The sequence below is a fragment of the Vulpes vulpes genome, chromosome 5 (genome assembly GCF_048418805.1).
Source record: "Vulpes vulpes isolate BD-2025 chromosome 5, VulVul3, whole genome shotgun sequence".
In the NCBI taxonomy this organism is placed as follows: domain Eukaryota; kingdom Metazoa; phylum Chordata; class Mammalia; order Carnivora; family Canidae; genus Vulpes; species Vulpes vulpes.
The window spans coordinates 17,130,238-17,148,158 of NC_132784.1; the positions used below are offsets into that span (position 1 = coordinate 17,130,238).

Here is a 17,921-nt window from a genome sequence, read left to right on the forward strand (position 1 = left end):
GACCTGACTTCTAGTCTAGCACCAAACAACAAGAGTGTATCCTTATCAATACAAGTATTTTTGATGCTCTGCCCTCTTTGATTCATTGCTTCACCACAAAGTATAGCCCTGATCTTCCACCCACATTCCCTTCCATCCTTTCTCCCACCACAAGGACACATACCCAGGGTCTGGATCTCAGAGCCTTGTCTCTACTTTCCATGTAAATCATGGGTTGCAACAGTAAAAGACTTGACCATGGGTAGTCCTTGTCTATGAAACAAAACAGTTTAAAAGCTGGATTGAGGGGATCCCTGGGTGGCGCAGTGGTTTGGCGCCTGCCTTTGGCCCAGGGCGCGATCCTGGAGACCCGGGATCGAATCCCACGTCGGGCTCCCGGTGCATGGAGCCTGCTTCTCCCTCCGCCTGTGTCTCTGCCTCTCTCTCTCTCTCTCTGTGACTATCATAAATAAATAAAAATTAAAAAAAATAAAATAAAATAAAATAAAAGCTGGATTGAGTTCTAGATATGGTCTTTTTACTATTCTGTTTTAGTCACTGTTTGTGCTCAAACCCAAAAATTAAAACCTGAAATGGTGAATTTTAGAGACAAGCTCTTCTTGGCAGGACTTGCACTTATATCCGTTCCCTGCGAGATGTAGCATTTATGAATCCTCAAGTTCTGAGCTACCAGTTTTGCCTAACACAAATAAAAATCGCACCTCTCAAAAAACATTGGCACCAGCCCTTTGGTTAGTAGGATGTTTTTGATAGGCTACGTCCTGGAAAAGCTCAACTGTAATACCTCCTTACCTTTGAATTTCACTTTATGGTTTCTGGGGGTGAACCAGGCAGGGAGGGCTTCCTAAACAAGACAAGGCTCTTGGTGTGCTCTAGGATCCTAACTGTGATTTTCTGCAGCATCTCATGTGGCCTCAGACTGTTTTTGGTTCATGATGGGTGGGAACTGCATGTTCTTTGGTCAGTCCATGGGCTCTGGAGTGGCAGCTGCTGGTGTTAACAGGTTGTCTTGGAAATGGCTGTGGAGCATCACAGGTGGGAGGGAACCATGTTTCTTTGACCTAGACTAGGCCCTGTCATTGACTTTCACTCACCGGCCACCCATTAGAGAGATGAAGCCCTGCCTGGCTTAAAGGCTCCAGGCAGGGAAGAAATGGATCTGGGAAATACCAGGCTCATGGTGGTGATTTCCAAGTGAGAATAACAGCACAAAATTGGAAGGATTTATACAGCGAGAGTAATCTTTCTGATGAAAGAGGAAAGGTCGGGGATATTTTAGTCATGGTTTCAGGGCATAATAATGAGAATGGCACAGAATTAGTATGGGATCAGTCCCAGAAGTAGCACTTGCTGTTATAATATAATATAGTGTGTGTGTGTGTGTGTGTGTGTGTGTGAGAGAGAGAGAAAGAGAGATTGTGTGTTTTTAGGAGGGTAGGGAAAGAAGAGCTGTGAAGCGGAAGGACATTACTTTGAAGGGCAGTGGAGAAAGAGTCTCAGTATTACAGGGTCAGCCCTTGGCCCATTGCAGGGTACAGAAGGCCCCAGTTAGAATCATTGTTTTCACTGGTGGTAAAAGCTGCGTGAAGTCATTTAGCCAGAGGGTAATACACAAGTGCCTTTTCCTAGTTATATATCTGCCATTTCCCAAATGTATTTGAGAAATGTGTCATTATTGATCTGTGGCCCCTCAACTTGGTCCCTCTTGTCTGCTCTGTGAAACTTGATCTGGGCCCCTTAAATATTTTTCCTTTACAGGTGGCACAGTGTTAAACTTTGCCAGTAGAGGGCGGGGGTTTTCCTGCCTCATTCAGCTTTCGGGGAAGGCTCTTCCAATGGCTTGTGACAGCCAAGAGCACATAGTGGCCAGCAGCCTCCCCTGCATGCCCTGTGCAATTTTGTAGCAGAGTGCCTCTGCTGAAATTTCTGTTAGTAGCTTTCTTGGTACCCTAGAGGACACATCTCTGGATTTGGCCACCTGACAGCATAGTGGCTTCTGTGTTATATAGCAAGTCATAGCTGTACCCTTTCTTAGAAAATCAGGATCTCTACCCTGGGATGGTGCCTCCCCCTTATGTGTTCTATCTCATGCCCAGTTAGTAGCTGGTCCTCCTATACGTTTTAGAGTTCCTTGCATTATACTAGTCAGTCTCTTGTCACCCCAAGCCCCGGTGAGAGTTCAGAATTGTTTATATTAAGAGTTTAGTGGTCAATTTTCTTGTTCATTTACTCTGTGATTTTCATCGTCTGATGGGACTCTTGAGTGATATAACACACCCTGGGGAAAAAAAAAAGTATTCTCAGGAAACATTGTGAAAGATGCTGAAATAGGTAAAAAAGATGTAGTATCTAGTGCACTCTCTTGGGTTATCTGTGCCTTTCATTTTCTTTGAACTGTTTTTAGTTTGGCAAGTTATAGAAAAGCAGCTTTTTGGCAAGTGATCGTAATGGAAATGATTCTTGTTCATAGAAATGCAAATTAATTTTGTGCAGTGGAGGTACTATTGATTCCTCCTCCCAAGGAACCAGTTTCATATGAACAAATTTATTTCAACTTTCCTGATTGCCTGTGTATATGTGTGTTCTTTGTATTCTTTTGAATCCCTTGTAATACCCTTCTGGTTCCCTCTCAATTAATGAGCTAAATAAAATCTTTGATGTTCATTTCATATTTGTAAGAGTCATGGTTTTATCTTGAAAAAGAATCTTATGACAGTATGATGTATTAAGGAGCTCATGAGATATGCCCACTTAGATTTTAAAAATACCACAGAAAATGGTGATAAGAATTGCTAGAAAAAAATTTACTTAAATGCATTTTAATGTTTTAAAACTGGACAGAAATGAATAAATAAAATAATTTATAAAGAAAAAGTATTACAACCAGGTTTTGAAATGGAAGATAAGATTCATAACATACCCATAGAATGAGAGCATTTACAAATTACATATCTGATAGAGAACTTGTATTTTTTTAAAAAAAGATTTTATTTATTTATTCATGAGAGACAGAGGCAGAGGGAGAAACAGGCTCCCTATGGGGAGCTAGATGTGGACTTGATCCCAGGACTCTGGAATCACGCCCTGAGCCAAAGCCAGATGCTCAACCACTAAGCCACCCAGGCATCCCTAATAAGGAACTTGTATTAAGAATATATTAAAAACTCTTACAACTCAGTGATAAAAAGAAAAGCAATGCAATTTATAAATGGGCAAATAATCCGAATAGATAATTACCCCCAAAGAAACACAAATAGTCAATTAGCACATGAAAAGATACTCACCATCATTAGTCATGGGGGTGTGCAAATCAACACAAGAGTGAGATACCTCTTTACACCCATGAGGATGACTGGGTTAAGAAATATAATATAATAATAACAATAACAGGTGTTGGTGAGGGTGTGGAGAAAGGAGAACCTTCATACACCAAGGGTGGGAATGCAGAATGGTGCATCCTCTGTAGAAAGCATTTTCACAGTTCTTTAAAAGGTTAAATTTGGAGTTCCCTTATGACCTAGCAGTCCTCCCCCAGGTATAAAAACAAGAGAAATGAAAATCTGTTCATACAAAAAGTTGGCCTGGAATATTGATACAGTATCTTCATTCATAATAGCCATCATCTGATGAATAAACAAGATGTGATCTATCTGTATGGGGGACTATTATTTGATTATAGGCAGAATGACGTACCCATCCATGCTAGAAAAAGGATGAATATAAAAAGCATAATGTTAAGTGAGAGAAGCCTGTCACAGAAGACCACATGTTTTGTGATTCCATTTGTAGGAAATGTCCACAATAGAAACACTTAGAGACAAACAGTAGGATAGTGGTTGCCTATGGCTTGGGATGAGCATGGAGGAGGTTCAAGGGGTAATAACTAAAGGCTGTGGGGTTTCTTTTGGGGTGATGGAAATGATCTAAAACTGTTGTGATAATTGTACAATTTTGTGAATATACTAAAAACTGGTAAACTGTACCCTTTGGGTGAGTTGTATGTGAATTATATCTCAGTAAAGCTGTTACCAAAAAAAAAAAAAAAAAAGATAATCATCAAATAAACCACATTCCTTAGTGGGGGTTGTGGTGGTGGTAAATGCTGCTTGTGCACAAACTGACAAATCTCTTGTCCTCATGTCAGAACATGCCTACCTTTTCTTTTTTGATGTCCTCCCCTGTAGAACTCTTCTTTTTAACTAGGGGCACCATTCTTTCAGTGGAGATTATTGCAAAGTGAAATGAACAGCTGCATGATTGCTTGATAGGTGTTCTTTCCACCCTCTACAGCATCCATGGGGAGTACCTTGGAGAACTGGTGGTTTATCTGAACTGTTATTTTTCCTGTTTTTCTATCACTACTTGAGTGTTTAATGTTTTATTTTAGATCTTTTTTCTCTCAGGATCTTGTGGTAGTGGCAGCTGAAGGAATCTAAATTTAAAATTGTCTTAAGTTATGAGTGATACAGAGGCAAAAATGGCATCTAGAGCTTTGATCGACAAAAGCAAAGAAAACCAATGGCCTAGAACAATGGACCACAGGAACAATACAGAATATATTGGGAATAAATAGGAAGTCTTGCACCTAGGTTCAAAATAATTAAGTTTTACTAACCCAGAATGATATAACCTGACTTGATGACAATTCCAATGATAAATAAAGCCATGTTGATTTTTCACCAGGGTGTAGTGAGGAGGGAGGTTGAATAAGAGCCAACAATTACTGTGGATTTCAGAAAACTCAGTTTTGTTCACACTCCAGGTCAACCACTTACAAATGAAGGGTCTAGGGCAGGCTGCTTAACCTTGATGCATCTCTATTTTCTCACCTGTAAGATGGGATAATAGTATTGACCATAAAGGATAATTTGAGATGATAAGCCAGGTTAATATTTGTGAAGCCTTAAGGCTGTATGTAGCTTTAGTAGGTACTAAATGATGAGGGTGGAGATGATAGAAATGTTACAGGAGTAAGGAGTCCAGACTAAGAGAGGTGACAGTGCCAGTACTTCGCAAGACTCAGATCCCCTTGGGAACACTGGGATCTGGTAACTAGGATCATTGACTTAAAGAGGGTGTTGGTGGAGGGTGGCCCTCATCGGGAAGGGACTGAGAGTTGTGAATGCACTTTAAGCAAATAATTATTATCTTTCATAGCAAAGAACTTTTGTGTGTGTCATGGGGATGAAAACTTCACACTAGGGCTTGCCAGAGGTGACTGTCTGGGTTAGCGCAGGAGATAGGGGCTGTGCACTGTAGTAGTGTCTCAGTCTTATGTTCCTCATTTACAAAATGGGTATTACACTGGCTATGAGGATTAAGATTTACATAAAGCACTTAGCTCAAGAAATGGTACTTATATAGCATCATCAATAACAATCAGAGAACTAAGACAAACACAAAAGCAACTATGACATAGACATTTAATAAATGTCATAAGGGAGCTACTCAGTGCTCTGAGATTTGGCAGAGGGAGGGCTCCTGTGCATTGATGGCTTGAGGAGGCAGTGTTTTATTTGGAAGTGCCCTTTCAGACTATGAAGATTGGGGTGGAAAATGGAGAGCATGGTAGAGGCTGATCTCTGATCACAGTGATTTTGTAGAAGGAAACCTTCTGGAGAAGGGAGTAGGGTCTTACTGTTCCTCCATTCCCTTCTACCTCATGGTAGTTAATTCTAGGAATATTCCTTTGTTGAAGGGGTTCCTAGAGTTTTAGTTCTCTTCCTTGAAGAAATGCTGTTTTTTTGAGAGAAAGAGAACATGAGGAGGGAAGAGGGGCACAAGGAGATGGAAAGAGAGAGAATCCAAAGCAGGCTTCATACTCAGCTTAGAGCCTGATGTGGGGCTGGATCTCAGGACCCTGAGATCATGACCCGAGCCAAAATCAAGAGTTGGACATTTAATCGGACTGAGCCACCCAGGTGACCCAAGAAATGCATTTATAAGTGAAACTTGAGCTGTGGCAGTCCACCTGGGAAGTGTTTGCATCGGACCTTCTTTCTGTTCCCCAGTAACCTAGACTCCTACCACTAAGAAAAAATGTGAAAATATTTGTTGTAGGGTGTTCAGTTTTGAGGGAAAAAATCGCTTTAAATCCGATTCCTTTTGTGGCAGTTAGTTCCTTTTACAGGAATGCTAGAATCGAAGAACCTTTAGATCCTGTGGGGAATCTCAGTTGGGTAGCCTTTTTCTAGCTGGATTTCTGTGGGGTCAAATGACTGGATATGTGGTTGGAGGTGAGAATGAACAGACCAGGGCCAAGTGGCTGCTGTGGCAGGCAGTGGCCACCCTTGTGACCTGCTGTGCTGAGTTGCACATCTTCAGGTACTGTATGCCCAATCTGATGAGGAAGGGGGGATTTCTCCACTCAAGGAAGAAGACTGTCCTGTCAGCAATGTATCATAGAGTACTGTTGCCCTGTAGAACCTTCAGGCAGGTTTCTTCATCTGCCCCTGCAGACCGGCTCCTCCCCTTTCCTGTCTTGGCGAATGACACACTACTTTTCCTCAGCTGCCCCAGCTGTAGGGCTCTTGGTCATCCAAGCTGCCTCCTCCCCATCCCTCCACTGGCCATTGTCCATTGTCCTGCTGATTTGACCTCTTAAATGTTTCTGGCTCCTGGTCTCTACCTGGTATGACTGCCAGTACCCTGCTGAGGCCTTTATCTGACTCATTTGTCACCCAGAGTTGCAAGAGCCGCCTCCCTGCACTCCTGGGCTCCAGCCATGTCTTTCTTCAAGTTCTCTACATGGCAGCCAAGATCAAATATGGCGTTCTCTCCATTTTGTTGTGGTTCTCATTGAACAGGGAAGGTTTTTCAGAATCCTCTGGAGACCCTTTTCAAAGTATTTAGGTATATGTCCCATGCTAGACCCGTAAGTAGAAGGGGAGCACAGAGAAGGGGGTTTGGAATTCTGACATGAAAAATCTTCCCCAATATGTAAATAGGCAATAATTAATGCTTTAAAAAAAAAACCTTTATTTTGAAATAATTATTTCATGAGAAGTTGTAAAAAGAGGACAGAGTGTCCCGTGAACCCAGCTTCCCCCAGTGGTGTCCTCTTACATCCTCTAGTACAGTATTAAAACCCGGAAATCAGCAAGGAGATTTTACTGTTGAGTAGACTACAGACATAAGTAATGCATCTTAACGCCTCTCTCTCTTGCCAGGTTAGTGTCACACTTCCTGTTACATGAACTATTGGATTATTTCTTGACTTTACCAGGATGCATTTTAATTTAGGAATGGCATGGATGGACTTGATTCTGGGAGTGGTGACGGTGTGAGTAAGATTTTGACAGCTACCACTTGTTTATCCTTATAAAGTGGATTATATCCCAAAGAGCTTGCCAAGAATAAATTTGAGCAGTGTAATTCTATCTAGTGACCTAAGGTCATAACTTTCTTATGTGAAAAGTCGAACTGCCACAACAGGTTTTAGGCTAGAAGAATAGTACGGACATTTATTCTTCTTGAATCTAAGATGCAGTTAGCTTAAAATTATGTCCGCGTGAATTGTTTCCCAGGCATGTGTAAATCTTGCTTTGTTTTATCTTGTTTAGATTGTAAAACATAAGGGCGCAGGGCTTATTTTATTGTTGTTGTGGGTTTTTTTTAAGTCTTGTTTTGGTCATAATTCTAAAATACAGTGCTTCCCGGTGTGTGGCTCTATGCAGTGAATCACAAAAGTGTAGTTTTGCTGTGAGAGATGGAATATTCTTATGGGTTGTTATGAATTCAGTGGACGTCAGACTTTTAGGTGCTCACCAAGGAGATTCTCTGAAGTAGCTATCTTTACCAATACTGGGAATCTGTTCTGGTGACCGAGTTCAACTCGGCCTCCTCATCAGAACCGATGGACGAGATAGAAGAATCCTTTGTATCCGCTTTGGTGACATTTTGCTGACACTCGCCTGCATCTTTTGTGTTTCACACAAATGTGCTCATGTCTTCTGAGAAAGGGAACTGAAGAGCGATAGGAAAACCACTATGTGCCTCAGAATAAAACTGGGTCAGGGAAGGCAGATAGAGGGTCTTAAAATCAAACAATATGGTGAATTCTCCCACCTACACACAGAGGCCTTTGGGGCTTCTTTGAGCAGTCATGAGACTTCTTCTAGAACATGCACCTGTCCTCAGGCTAAGGTGCTGGACTAGACCATTTGCAAAGTAGACAGGATCTCTGTTTCTGTAACTTCCCAGAGGGGCGCAGGGTCCTTTGTTCACGCCAGTGGTGAGATTCTAATCTGGATCTAATTCTCAAGTCTTTGAACTACTTCAGATTGCCTACATCCATGCAAGACATTCCAGGTTCAGCCTTCATCCTCTGGAGTAATTCTGAAGCAGGCTTCAGAGAGAGGATCTCAAAGGCCGACTTCTTTCATGGCTGAGGAGTTGCCTTATGATGTGTATCTCTGAGTGGAGAATTGGGAACACGCTAGATGCTATGTCCCCTTGATGGTGGGTAATGACCTCATTAGAGGAAGAAGGAGACTTCATGGCTCAAGGAGGGAAGGAAGCAGCCAGCTGAAAGTTACTCATCTGATTCGTTTCTTTGTCTTTCTCCTACTTTGTGTTAGCAAAGTGGTGAAGTAGTTATTGGGGGCTGAGGAGGAGGCTTGGGTGAGTAAGCAAGACCTTCCAGGTTCTTCAGAGAGATTCCCAGAGCAACAATGCCTCTATTTTCCAAGGACAGCACCAGCCAGGCAACTTTATTGACCAAGGGACTATCAGGACTTTTCCCAACAAATATTAAGCCTGCAAATATTGACAGAGGGACTTGAATCTCATCATTCAAGGAGTTTGAATCTTAACAAAGAACAAAGAATGTAGGGTAGACATTTGAGCTCAGTGGTATTTGTGAAACTAAAATGTGTATATGTATCAAGAATTGCCAGATTATGGGGGTAGGGGTACATGCACAAGGAGAGCAGTATGGCTCTGTCCTTCATCTAGGACAACCAACCATCCCACTCTGCCTGTGATGGGAGGGTTTCCTCTAGGAGATGTTTCCAGTGCAAACCCTGGGCAACTCTAGTTACCCTTACCTTCATCAGTCTTTGGTGGCCCTGGGCAGGTCGCTTAGACTTTTGGAATACTGGGCCCAGTGTCACTCCCTAGATGACTTAAGACCAGTCATCTTTACTGCTTCTTAGGATTGGCAGTTAGTTGTGACTCATTCACAAGGTGGTATTGGGTAGAGCATGTGGACTATAAAAGCTAGTGCTCTAAAAAAAAAAAAAAAAAAAAAAAGCTAGTGCTCTGAAGCCATTGACAGTGATGATCAGGAATTGATATTTGATTAAGAACAATATTGGCTGCTGTTGAGACGTTAAGAATGGTTAGACAATTAGGATAAAGTAACAGACACTCAGAATGAGGTGGACTGAGCAGGTAAGCCAGATTCTAAACACCTTTGAACTCAGGCCCACCTGGAATTTTAAAAAAATCCCAAATGAGTGCCACCATTTGCAAACACAGATCTGACCCAGAACTCTGGGTTTCTGGATTCTCTGGAAAGACTGGGCAATCTGGCCACCCTAGACTGTCTTACATTACCAGTAGCTGGAGATGTGAGGCGGTCCCCTCTGTTGATGGGGCATGTGGTCTCTGGTTCATCACAGCCCCCCTCCTCCATCACCCTCCTTCTGGGGCTTGTTCCTCCTACTTTCTCCCTGATTTCTTTAATTATCTGTCTGGTAGGGTGGACATTTGAGCTCAGTAGTTTTCAACCCTGGCTGTACCTTAGGGTTTTGGGCTATGTTTAAAATTATAATGGTTTCCTGGCCCTCCCAAACCAACTGAATTGTAATATGAGGGGAGAGGTCTGATTGGGGCAGTCACAGTGTGAGTTTAATGTTAACTGAACTCACTGGGAAAAACCAGGGAACTTTTAAAATGTAAATATCCCAGTGGTATATTCATGGCACGTATTGCTAAGGTATTAATAAACTCCCCCCAGATGCTGCTGTACTGCTGTAGGCATTTAAATCATTATAATAATGACCGTAGTTTTTTGCATGGAGTGATTATAAAAAATTCTTTAATGGGCTTATAAATCTAGTGGTTATGAGAGGCAAGTAACATGAATTTAGTGTGTTTGAGACAAGGGATAAAAAGGAGGGGGCATGGTTAAAATGAACATTGGTGGTTTTCTGTTTGCATAATGGCTTCATTCATCTATAATTCTTTCACTGTAAATCAATTTCTAGAATCTCTTGCCCCCAACCCCCTTCTAGGATCATATTCTGGTTGTCCTGAATTATTGAAAAATTCAAGGAGCTAGCAAATAAAAATCGGTTTCTCTCATTTGATACTTTAAATGGTAGGGACTTAGCACCTATTTCTGCTGCTTCATTTTAAGGACAATAAAACTGAGCTCTGAGATGTCAGGTGACTGGTTCAAAGCACTGTCCCTAGTCTTGGAATTCTGCGTCATGTTCTCTCCTTACAGATCAGAGCAATTGTCTCCAGGTCTGTAACTGCAGACAAGCTGGGTATCTCTCGCCCCTGTGTGCCCTTCCTTAAGCTTGACCCTTGTAGCCAGTGGCTTCAAGGACTTCTCTTATTCACCTTCTATCCACTGATGTCTAACCCAGGGCCTGGCCTTAGTGTCTAGAATTGAAGGCTGATGAAGAAAGAAACCAATTCAGGTCACAGGTCTCCATGAAACCTTCTGGGGCTTTTCTCCAGCCCCTGAGTCTTTGGGACCCACTGGGGGTGAGCCCTGGGTAGAGTCCTAATCAACATTCTGTGCTGCCTGGTTTGAGTGATTGAGCTGTGGGTCTTCTCCCAGGGCAGGGACCACCTCTTGAATCTTCAGTGTTTTCTCCACAATGTGCAGGACCCTGGAGAGCACACATCAAGACCTTCTGTGAATGTTTGTCTCATGGGGTCTCACTTCTCTAGTTGACCTCTCTTTGCCCTTTCATCCAGTTTTCATGCTATGGAAAATATTCTCAAATGCCACGCTAATGTCACTTTGATAGAATAGCAAAAGAAAAATAATAAGATTGATCCATCTTTCTAAACTGGTACCACATGGGATGGCTGGGTGGATCAGTTGGTAAGCATCTGCCTTTGGCCCAGGTCATGATCCCAGGGTCCTAGGATTAAGCCCCACATTGGGCTTTCTGCCCAGTGGGGGTCTGCTTCTCCCTTTACCTCTGACCCTCCCCCCTGCTCGTGTTCTCTCTCGCTCTCAAATAAATAGATATGATTTTAAAAAACAAACAAAAACTGATGACATGCATTAGTAATTGCTCATTTTACGCAGGGTAGCCTCTGCAGTTTAAGGGGTGGATGTGCCGTCTTGCTCTGTACCTGACTGGCTAGCTCTAGTAGCATGATTGTTCTGCTCACTGCTCTAATTTTATTTGTTGTTCTCCATAACTTCAAAATAAGTCTCTGCCGTGAAAGGGAATAGAGGGGAAGGGAGAAGAAATGGGTAGGAAATACCAGAAAGGGGGACAGAACATGGAAGACTCCTAACTCTGGGAAACGAACCTAAGGGTGGTGGAAGGGGAGGAGGGCGGGGGGTGGGGGTCACTGGGTGGCGGGCCCTGAGGGGGGCACTTGATGGGATGAGCACTGGGTGTTATTCTGTATGTTGGCAAATTGAATACCAATAAAAAATAAATTTATTATTAAAAAATAATAAAACAAATTTAAAGAAGTTCCAATACTCAACCCATTTTGGGTTCTTCTCTCCCAGGAGAGCCAAGACACCTTGTAGGAGGGATGTTTCACTGGTAGGGGTGGAGGAGAGGGTATGAGGGAGTATTTGTAGGATTACCTGGGAAGTTGTTTTCTTTTAAAAGTGCCCAACAGAAGCTTAACCCAAAACGATAAAAACAGAATTTCAGGAGGAGGAAAAAGAAGGCCTCTGCTCAGGGCTATATTTTTTGAAAAATTTCCTGGTGATTGTTCTTTACCTCCCTAGCTCCTCATTTGAAAGTAGTGGGCGTACAGGGTTTCCTTGAAGAAATGGAAGCAAAAGCCCAACCCACAGTGGAGCAGCTCATATTTATTAAGTACTTATTGTTATATGCCCAATCAAATGATTTAGTCCCTCTGGGTTTTTTTTTTTCCAGGGTTTCTCCATTTATTTATTTTGTAAGTTTGGGTACGTTCTAGATGTCAGGCTCTCTGACAGTTACTAATGCAACCTAGAGTGCTGGTGAAGAAGCTGGATAACTATAGCCTCCAGCATCTCTACCACTTGGTAGCTGGGTGACCCTGAATAGACTGAGTAGTTCATGCTGCAGTTTCTCCCCACTGTGAGTGGGGCCAGTTGAATAGGCTAAGAGGATGTGTTCAGGTGGTAACGGCCAGCTCTTAGTGCAGTGAAGATTGGGACAGTCCCACCTTCATGGAGCAGATTGTTGGATGACAGCCAGGGACCAGAGGGGGAAGTCCCGTGGTCAGTGTACATGACACAGGGTGCATTTGACCCTATCTTCGCATAGTCTTCCCTCTCTTTGCACCCTTTCCTCCATCAGCGCCTCATTTATGTGTAGAGGAGGAACTCAGCTATAGTAGTTTTTCTAGAAACCTTCCAAACTCTATACTACGTCCTCTTAATGAGGGATACTGTATTGTTATTATGAAAATCGGCTTTGGTGGGAACTGTAAGCAGAGCGGTGCTCCCAGGCCCTCCTGATCTACCCTCTTCCCCTCTGCTAACTGGCCCTCAACCACTGTCCTTTCTGCAGTACCTTTTATGCTCTTGTCTTCCTTAGAGAGCCCTCCCTACTTCTAAGATTCCTAATCTCTTACTTATTGGAGTAGAACCAGAGGTTAGCAGGAGAAACCAAATGACCAGACTTGTTAAATCAAGGTCCTTGGTTTACAAACCAAACAGCTTCGTAAATAGCCTAACACTCCCCGAGGAGAGACTGTGACGTTTTTGTGACCTACCCTCTGCTTCTCTTTTCTACTTTCAAGGGCCCGGTGATCATGTGGAGCCCGCCAGGATGGTCCAGGATCATCTCCCTGTGTTAAGGTCCGCTGGTTAGCAACCTCACTTCCTGGGGCACCCTTAATTCCCCTCGACCATGTCACATAAGAGGTCCTGGGGATCAGGATGTGGACAGTATTCTATCTACTGTAGCTGTCTCGTTCTTTCTTAATTACTTATTATCATGATATGTTCCAAAAAAGATTAGCAAATAATACAGGAAGATTAAAAAAACACATCTAAAATTTAGTCCAGAGGGATCCCTGGGTGGTGCAGCGGTTTGGCGCCTGCCTTTGGCCCAGGGCACGATCCTGGAGACCCGGGATTGAATCCCACGTCGGGCTCCCGGTGCATGGAGCCTGCTTCTCTCTCTGCCTATGTCTCTGCCTCTCTCTCTCTCTCTCTCTGTGTGTGTGACTATCATTAAAAAAAAAAAAAGTTAAAATTTAGTCCAGAATTAAAAAAAAAGAAGCCAGGAGAAATGCAGAGTAAGAAAGTAAGAGTCAAGAATGAAGTTCAAACACAAAATAGCTATCAGTTTACCTCCAGGAAGGAGACTGTGATTTTGGCTCAGAGCTTTTCCTAGCAGTGCTCATGAAGGAAGCAATGCCAATTATGTTTTACTGTGTCATCGAGTAAAATCTGACTAGTTGTTCAGATGTCTGGATGACTATTCTTTCTGTTAAGATGAGAGCTTTCTTCTCTGGATCCTCCTGGATGCATGAAGTATAATCAGCAAAGCCTTTCCCAGGATGATAGTAAATCCAACAATAGGTTTTTACCTGCCCCACCTTTTTTTTTTTTTTTAATTGCTTTCTATTTTAAGTCAACTATGCATTGCTCTGAAGACTTCTTCCAAGATGTGGTCATGGCCAGGCCAAATCCATGAATTAGAAATATCCAAAGCCAGCAGTTCCCATCTGGCATTTCTCGTGCCCTGGGCATTCTTGAGTGTATCCTCCTGCCTGAGCTTTCATTCCAAACAGCGGTGATGTCGATTTTATATTTTTTATTTCTGAAGGCCATTAAATAAAACATATATTTACATATACAATCTGATGTCTTTTTAAGATGGAAGAGTTTGAAAGCCTACCAGCATTTAGCAAGAGTTAAGATTGTGGTTAGTGGCATTCAGAAGAGTGTTCTGCACTAGTAGGCTGTAAGGCTTTTGAAATGATATAATGAAAAAAATGTTTATTTATATCCCTAATGGACTGTTGGTTAAAGGCAGGATGCATTAGGAACATTCAGGTCAAAGTATAAATTATTGAGCATTGAGCTGATAATTCTGCTGATTTTCCTCCAGATTATCTTCTCTCTCGCCAAAAGTTGTATTCGTCTGATCAGAATTCTTTTGGCATTACTTACAGTAGTTCTTGAAAAATCAATATTTAGAAAGAGAAAATATTATGACGGTTATAGTCATTTCATCTTTTAATTTATTAGGATTAAAGATTCATACACCTGCAATGTGTTGTTTTGGAGAAATGCTTTCAAATAGCTGCTGGAAACCACCTGTCTTAGCCTGATATTTAGAAACAAAATGGAAAAAAATACAAAAATAAACTTAAGGGGATTTGGAGATGCCAGTTAATCACACCATTCCTCCTGTCTGGGTTCTGAACTAGAGGAAATAGAGGAAGCTAGATGAAGACTAAAGTGCAGTGCCAGCTCTGTTATAGCAAAGCAGAGTTGGAAGATGTGTCTTAAGTGCAAGACTTTCCGTTCTGCCCTAGACAAAATCCACGCATCTGTGCCTGGCAGCCCGGGGTGGGCTCTGCTGGGTAGGGAAGCCCGGTCCTTTTAATCCAAGGGGGCAGGAAAAGAGAGTGCCTCCCAATCCCAGCCCTGGGGCAAGAAACCCAGACCCCCCCCCCCTTGTCCCTTAAGCTTAGATGCTGTCCTTTCTCCCCCAGGAGAGATGTAGGAGCAGGAATAGTCTCCTTTGTCATTTCTTCTGCAGAGTGGACCCAATATTCTGTAGGAAAACATGTTCAGGGAAGTCCTCCCTTTATAAACCATTTGGGTTGTTTTTAAATTCAGGTGTGAGAAATGCAAATATTGGACAGTTTCTTTCCTCATCTTGATGTAAGGACTGTTAACTAGATTGCTAGCTGGTCTTGAATATACATTGGTTCCCACACCACATATATAATAATAAGGATGTACTTCTGGAATTGATTTTATAGACAAATCATACTTTTTTCTTACAGATTGGAATTAAATGCTATGTTGTTTCAGGCTAAATGGGCAAAAGGTAATTTGTCATTAATCATTTTCAACATGAACAAAGATGATAACAAAATGAGTGAACCTCACACATTTCACTATCTTGTTTCAAAAATGAAATGTGATTTTATTTCAATGTTCCATCTTTGTCATATAAATATATGTGAAAATTAATAGATGACTACAAAGTTCTAAGGCATGTGTATGTGTGAAAGAGAGAGATGGAGGGAGCGTGAGGGGGAGAGGGGGAATGTTAAAGGAGATCATTTGTCACAAAGGGTTGAGCAAAGTCCATCTAGAACAGTGGATGGATTGTGTATCCCTTAAGTCATCCTTCAAATATAGTTTCTTTCAGCAAAGCTTTGCAAGGCTTTCAGTGGCTATAAAGTCAGTATGTTGCCCTGGAAAATGTCAGATCTGGAGGCGTTTCCAAAAACTCGGTATTAGTTGAGATCATCTTATGCCATATTGAGGCACCTTAGGAATATGGTTACCTTATTTGGAGGCTATTCACCAGGAAGTCGGCTGGGGAAGTAGTATGCCTGGTAGGCAGGTATTCTAAAATGACAAGAACTCAGGCCCATTGATGTCCAGACTTTGAGCAGTGCAAAATGTATCTTGAGAAGCTGCCTGGGGTGACTTGCTGTATGGAGTTATTTGCTATGTCAGAGTTAAAAGTTGGAGGACATGTATCCAAATTGTGCCTTGAATTTTAGCTTAATGAATCAACACCCCCCAGCTAGAAAGCATGACCAGTTATCTTGTATGTACTCGTAGTTCACAATGATAAAACCATACCCTCTGCGTATATATATGCCTCACCTTAGCTGGATGTATCTTATAGTAACAGGAGTGTCTTTAAGACAGTAGGTCTTAGTGACCTGTGTCCACCTGATTCAAAAGTGCTATCAAATCATTGAGTTCCGTGTATGTTATGAAAAATGGAAATCGTGCCATATTCTTTATCATCTCCACTGAAAATTCATGTCTGATGTGCCCCCATTCTTACTATCGCAGATGAGGTTGAAGAGCATGCATGCTAGGCTTTAAAGTGCCAACAAATACCTGGAAATCTTGTTAGGAACACCAGTTCTGATTTGTTCAGTCTAGGACTGGGCCTCAGATTTTGCATTTCTAGGTACAGTCATCCACAGACCAGATTTTGAGTAGCAAGGTTAATAGAGGTGCTGATGAGTAGAAGCTCTGGTAGGCACTGAGGCCAGTAGAAGAGGTTCAAATAATTTCTCATCTTTGGAGGTGAAGGGCAAGGAGAGGTTAATAAAAGCCCTAAGAGTCCAGTATTATTCTCTGTAAGTCTTTCCATGGTCTGGTGGTGATCTAACCAGGCTCTGTAGTGAAGTAGCTCTTGCTGAAAGGCCGCCTTTTTGGGCAGGGTTCCTTGTTCTTTGGCCTGGGAGGACCAGTTTGTAGTTCTTTAAGGAGAAAAACCAGTGTGCCTTGCAGAGGACTGTATAGTAAGCTAGTGGATCTGCATTTGTAGAGGGCAGAGAGTTTATTTTTGAAAATACTAGGATAGATCATGTTTTGGGTCCCACTGGATAAGAACCACAGAGTTGATAAAAGGAGCATCTTTCCAAGGATATAATAGCTCTCATGTCTGGCTGGGCATTAAAATGATCGAGGCAACTTAAAAATAATAGCCCTGCTTAGGCCACACCTGAGACAGAGTGAATCATAATCTTTGGGGGTGAGACCTGGGCATCTGTATTTTCTAAAAAGGAACCCACGTGATCACAAAGTGAATCAGGATTGGGATTCTCTGGTTGAGGCAGTCTTTAACTTGGAGGGCAGGTAACTCTCCTGAGATGCTTCATTTTAGTTTGAATTAATCCACCATTTGTATAATCTGAGGGTTTACGACCAGGCTGCTGTCAGGTTGACCCAGCATAGTTGTGGTATTTAGGAGAGTTGACCTTGGTTTAATAATCGGGGGACAAAGCAGCTTACCAGCTACCATCTGATGGTTGAGGTTTTAGCTAAGAAAATCCAGTCCTGGAGCATTTATGACGCGGTTCTGCCAAAGCTTGGGGTTCTGTGCTCCATGTGGATTTCCTGTAGCCCCATTTTAGAAGTAATGGGAAATTCATTATAAGATTTAAGTTGGATATGATTAGTCACTTCAGATTGTGTGTGTTTGTACCTTCTCACTCATCAGCTTGTTTAAAAAACAAAAAAGTGGAAGCTGGTGGTCTTTATCAAATCCAGTGCTTGGAGGGCCATCCCATTTCTGCAGATAGTGCCACTGGAACACTCATGGGTAGGCCAGCACCCAGCCTGTGTCCCTCCGGCTGGAGAACAAGGGGTCCTGGGGTAGGGTGATTGGTTTCTAGGGTTCAGGGAGCATTTCCTGAGTGAGCTTTTATCTTGAGGGCCTTGCCCCACTGTTTGAAAATGATTTTGATGGTATTTTTGACTTTTTTTTTTTTTTTTTTAATTACTAGTGCCATTTTGGGCCTGTTGTCATTCATGGGTGTTTTCTAGATACAGGAGGTTGCCCGAAGTCTGATTCTCAGAGAAAAAAGTTTATTGTGCATTTACCATAAAATTCTGTTGTAGCTTTACTGTCCTTTGGCTTTGAGCGAAAGTGAATCTTTTGAGCTTTTTCTTTCAACATTGAGGAGACCTACCTAACAAATTTACACACTGTGATCTTTTCACAGACTATTCCTTTCTTTCTTTCTTCATAGTCATTATCGACCTGTCATAATGTGTG

General features: G+C 42.2%; 1 protein-coding gene across 4 annotated transcripts in view; it reads left to right on the plus strand.

Annotated features, from left to right (window-relative positions):
* Positions 1-17,921, plus strand: part of MGAT5 (alpha-1,6-mannosylglycoprotein 6-beta-N-acetylglucosaminyltransferase) — a 333,678-nt gene that overhangs the window by 93,503 nt on the left and 222,254 nt on the right. Inside the window, exon 1 of one of the 4 annotated variants that reach the window (XM_072757612.1) lies at positions 12,946-13,003. The exons of the other annotated variants lie outside the window; for them this stretch is intronic. The gene's annotated coding sequence lies outside the window, so the exon portion shown is untranslated. Of the gene's footprint in view, positions 1-12,945; positions 13,004-17,921 lie in introns of those variants that run through there. 4 annotated transcript variants of the gene reach the window in all.